This window comes from Microtus oregoni, unplaced genomic scaffold (genome assembly GCF_018167655.1).
Source record: "Microtus oregoni isolate MIOR12 unplaced genomic scaffold, Mior012 000191F_ref0000080, whole genome shotgun sequence".
NCBI classification, from domain to species: Eukaryota; Metazoa; Chordata; class Mammalia; order Rodentia; family Cricetidae; genus Microtus; species Microtus oregoni.
In genome coordinates, this window is record NW_024544850.1 from 334,245 (window position 1) to 340,007 (window position 5,763).

A 5,763-nucleotide genomic window follows, 5' to 3' on the forward strand; every position below is an offset into this window, starting at 1 on the left:
AAACCAGCCTTTCCTCTCCAAAAAGCCAAGCTGTTGAGTGTTGGCTCACGCCTGTAATCCCAGCACTTGGCTGAGTGAGGCAGGAGGTGTATCATGAGTCTGAGGACCACAGAGGGACATTATATCTCAATAAAGCAAAGTGACCCAAGTGTCTTCTGCTTCAGCACTCCTGTGTGAGGCTGACCAGTCTGGGATGTGGTGCCGTTCTGAGCAATCTCAGGAGCAGGGTGTGAACATTAGTACTGGGAGCTGCGCTTGGTCTGGATATCGTCGAGAATCTGCTGCAGTTCCTCATCTTCAAAACGCCCTTCCAGACTTGGAATCAGAGCTTTGGACTCCTCAGCAGTCTCTGGGCAAAGATTAGCTAAACAGGCCAACTCAAACTTATGTAGGTTTTTCTGGAGAAGCAAGCTACGAACACTGGCAATGGTCTCTCTATTTTTGAAACGACTGAACGGGCTGTATAGTTCAGGGTTTTCATGCAAACCTCTGAAAGCTCCTGCTCATCCTCTACGCTCTCATTCTGCTGCTTTCGATGCTCCAGAAGCATGTGAACTTCAGAGTTCAGGAGTGTCTCCGCTGTCTCAAACTCTTTCGGAAAGATGAGTTGAGAGGCATCTTCTTCAACGTCTCCAGCCCGAGGATCACTGCCGCTGGCTGCCATTGTTTAAGGATGTACCGCCACGTACACACCGCCGGAAAACCTATATCTAGAATTCTAATCCCAGTTCTGGCCTGGGCTGGCGGCTAAAAAGCCTTGGGTGAACAGCTTTTTCATGAATTCATGCCCCAAAAGTTGGGCACCAAAATAAAGCACGATTAATAAAAACTCAGAGAAATTGGGGTTCAACCTGAAGACCAGAAAAGCAAAACAGCCAGCCACTGGCTTTTACCTCGACCTCAGTCTGAAAATGGCGATCCTGCCTCCAGGAATCTCAGAATGAGACTGAGACTGAGAGCTGTCTCCTCCTGTTTTATAATCCTCTTTAGAGCTGGGATTAAAGGCATGCACCACTGGGATTAAAGGGGTGCACCTCCCGGTTTCTATGGCAAAGTAGTGCAGCTACTGGGATTAAAGGCGTGTGTCACCACTGCCTGGTCTGTAAGGCTGACTGACCAGTGGGGCTGTTTTACTCTCTGATCTTCAGGCAAGCTTTATGTATTAAAATACAAATAAAATGCCACTACACAGCCACATGTGCCTCTAGTCCCAGCACTGGGAGGCAGAGTTAGGATCCTGGTAGCTCACTGGCTAGCCAGTCCGTATGAAGCCCCATGCTTCAGGATCAGTGCAAGACCCTATCTTGAAAAAATAAGGTGGTGGGTGATTGATAAAGATATTTGATCTCCTCTCACCTTCCCATACATGTGCGTGGGTGTGAAAACACACACACACAAGAACACTGAAATGTACGAATGATTCATGCATACTTGAACGCTTCCCCCAAGATGGAACTGCCAGATAAATGGTTGCTGTCCTGTTTTAAAATGTTCCTAGATGTTGCTGAGTTATTTTCTTCTAGATTGTAAATACTATGAATGCAGAGATGTATGTTGTTTTGATTGTTGCTGTTCCTGTAGGATAGTGTGATGCAGAGTAGGTGCTGCGGAAATCTGGTGGGTAAAGTTTCCAGGTTTAGAACAGTTCATCCTCTCCTAGCCATTTCTGGGAGCGTCTGTCCCCTCTGTTTTACTGAGAGTGCTATAACCAGTCTCAGACATTCCACAAGCTAACTCTGCTTTCATAATACAGAGGTCAATACTTTTTTATATCTAATTGTCCTTTGCATTGTCTCTCTGATAAACTGCCTGTTCAAATCCTGTGAGTCCTGTTTTTAATCTGGAATCTATAGTGTTCTCTGAATGGCCTATAAATTTTCGAATACATTTGTTGTACATTCAATTTTTTAAAGCTGGGCATGGTGCCTCCTTATGCCTTTAATCTCAACTCTTGGAGGGCAGAGGCAAGCAAAACCACTATGAGTTCAAAGCCAGCCTGATTTACAATATGAATTCCAAGCCAACCAGGGATACCTAGTGAGATACTGTCTCACAAAAACTCACTACAGTTCCTTTGTAAGTGTGTATGTGTGTGTGGCATGTGAGGTGCTTGTGTGCATAAAAAAGGAGATGTGTGTGGAGTATGACTTCTGTGCACACACAGGAGATGTGTGTGGAGTGTGCTTGTGTGCATACACACAGGAGATGTGTGTGGACTATGACTTGTGTGCATACACACAGGAGATGTGTGTGGAGTGTGCTTGAGTGCATAACCACAGGAGATGTGTGTGGGGTTTGACTTGTGTGCAAACACACAGGAGTATGTGTGTGGAGTGTGTGTGCATACAAACAGGAGTGTGTGTGTGGAGTGTGCTTGTGTGCATACACAAAGGAGATGTATGTGGACTGTGATTGTGTGCATACACACAGGAGATGTGTGTGCAGTATGACTTGTGTGCACAAACAGGAGATGTGTGTGGAGTATGACTTGTGTGCATACACACAGGAGTATTGTGTGGAGTGTGCTTGTGTGCATACACACAGGAGATGTATGTGGAGTATGACTTGTGTGCATACACACAGGAGATGTGTGTGGAGGGTGCTTGTGTGCATACACACAGGAGATGTGTGCGGAGTATGACTTGTGTGCATACACATAGGAGATATTTGGAGTGTGCTTGTCTGCACACACAGGATTATGTGTGTGGAGTATGACTTGTGTGCATACACACAGGAGATGTGTGTGGAGTGTGTTTGTGTGCATACACACAGGAGATGTGTGTGGAGTGTGCTTGTGTGCATACACACAGGAGATGTATGTGGAGTATGACTTGTGTGCATACACACAGGAGATGTTTGGAGTGTGCTTGTCTGCACACACAGGATTATGTGTGTGGAGTATGACTTGTGTGCATACACAAAGGAGTATGTGTGTGGAGTGTGTGTGCATACAAACAGGAGTGTGTGTGTGGAGTGTGCTTGTGTGCATACACACAGGAAATGTATGTGGACTGTGATTGTGTGCATACACACAGGAGATGTGTGTGCAGTATGACTTGTGTGCACAAACAGGAGATGTGTGTGGAGTATGACTTGTGTGCATACACACAGGAGATGTGTGTGCAGTATGACTTGTGTGCACAAACAGGAGATGTGTGTGGAGTATGACTTGTGTGCATACACACAGGAGTATTGTGTGGAGCGTGCTTGTGTGCATACACCCAGGAGTATGTGTGTGGAGTATGACTTGTGTGCAAACACACAGGAGTATGTGTGTGGAGTGAGTTTCTGTGCATACACACAGGAGTATGTGTGTGTTGAGTGTTTTTGTGTGCATACACACAGGTGAATGTGTGTGGAGTATGACTTGTGTTCATTCACACAGGAGTATGTGTGTGGAGTATTACTTGTTTGCATACACACAGGGGTATGTGTGTGGAGTCTGCTTGTGTGCATACACACAATTGTATGTGTGTGGAGTGTGTTTGTGTGCATACACACAGGAGATGTGTGTGGAGTGTTTGTGTGTAAACACACAGGAGTATGTGTGTGGAGTGTGGTTGTGTTCATACACACAGGAGTATGTGTGTGGAGTATTACTTGATTGCATAAGCACAGGGGTATGTGTGTGGAGTCTGCTTGTGTACATACACACAGGAGATGTGTATGGAGAATGACTTGTGTCCATACACACAGGAGTATGTGTGTGGAGTGTGTTTCTGTGCATACGCACAGGAGAGGAGTGTGGAGTGTGCTTGTATGCTAAGACAAACGACTATGTTTGTGGAGTGCGTTTGTGTGCATACACACAGGAGTATGTGTGTGGAGTATGACTTGTGTGCATACACACAGGAAATGTGTGTGGAGTGTGTTTGTGGACATACACAAAGGAGATGGGTGTTGATTGTGTTTGTGTGCATCCACACAGCAGTATGTGCGTCGAATATTTTTGTGTGCATACACACAGGAGATGTGTGTGGAGTGTGCTTGTATGCTAAGACAAAAGACTATGTTTGTGGAGTGCGTTTGTGTGCATACACACAGGAGTATGTGTGTGGAGTATGACTTGTGTGCATACACACAGGAGATGTTTTTGGAGTGTGTTTGTGGACATACACACAGGAGATGTTTGTTGAGTGTGTTTGTGTGCATACACACAATTGAATGTCTGTGGTGTGTGTTTGTGTGCAAACTCTCAGGAGTGTGTGTGTTGAGTGTGGTTGTGTTCATACACACAGGAGTATGTGTGTGGAGTCTGCTTGTGTGCAGACACACAGGAGATGTGTATGAAGAATGACTTGTGTGCATACACACAGGAATATGTGTGTGGAGTGTACTTTTGTGCATAAACACATGAGATTTTTGTGGAGTATGACTTGTGTGAATCCACACAGAAGTATGAGTGTGGAGTGTGTTTCTGTGCATACACACAGGAGAGGTGTGTGGAGTGTGCTTGTGTGCATATACACAGGAATATTTGTGTGGAGTGTTTATTGTGCATACACACTTGTGTATGTGTGTGAAGTATGTTTGTGTGCATACACACCGGAGAATGTGTGTGAAGTGTTTTTGTGTGCATCCACACTGGTGTATGTGTGTGGAATATGATTTGTATGCATGCACAAAAGAGTATGTGTGTGGAATGTTTTTGTGTGCATACACACTGGAGATGTGTGTGGAGTGCTTGTGTGCATACACACCGGAGATTTGTATAGACTTTGCTTGCGTGCATACACACAGGAGATGTGTGTGGAGTATCACTTGTGTGCATACACATAGGAGATGTGTGTGGAGTGTGTTTATGTGCATACACACAATTTTATGTTTGTGGAGTGTTTTTGTGTGCATTCACACAGGAGATGTGTGTGGAGTGTGCTTGTGTGCGTACACACAGGAGTATGTGTGTGGAGTGTATTTGTGTGCATACACACAGAAGTATGTGTATGGAGTGTCTTTCTGTGCATCCACACAGGTGTATGTGTGTGGAAAATGACTTGTGTGCATACACACCTGAGGTGTGTGCGGAGTATGACTTGTGTGCATACACACAGGAAATGTGTGTGGAGTATGAACTGTATGCATACACACAGGAGTATGTGTGTGGTATGTTTTGTGTGCATACACACAGGAGATGTGTGTGGTTTGTGTTTGTGTGCATACACACAGGAGATGTGTGTGGAGTGTTCTTGTGTGCACACACACAGGAGATGTGTGTGGAGTATGACCTGTGTGCACACACAGGAGATGTGTGTTGAGTAAGACTTGTTTGCATACAAACAGGAGTATGTGTTTGTAGTATGACTTGGGTGCACAAACAGGAGTTGTGTGTCGAGTATGACTTGTGTGCACACACAGAAGATGTGCGTGGAGCATGACTTGTGTGCACACACACAGGCAATGTGTGTGGAGTATGGCTTGTGTGCATACACACCTGAGTATGTATGAGGAGTATGGATTCTGTGCACACACACAGGCAATGTGTGTGGAGTATGGTTTGTGTGCATACACACCGGAGTATGTATGAGGAGTATGACTTGTGTGCATACACACAGGGGATGTGTGTGGAGTGTTTTTGTACATACACACAGGAGATGTGTGTGGAGTGTGTGTGTGTGCATACACACAGATGTATATCTGTGGTGTGTTTTTGTGTGCGTAGGCAGAGGAAATATGTGGAGTCTGCTTGTGTGCATACACACAGGTGTATGTGTGTAGAGAGTGTTTGTGTGCATACACCCAGGAGTATGTGTGGAGTGTTTTTGT

At 45.2% G+C, this 5,763-nt stretch overlaps 1 pseudogene; it reads right to left on the reverse strand.

Moving 5' to 3' along the window:
* Window positions 1-236: 236 nt before the first annotated feature.
* Window positions 237-664, reverse strand: LOC121445441 (annotated as a pseudogene).
* Window positions 665-5,763: the final 5,099 nt, after the last annotated feature.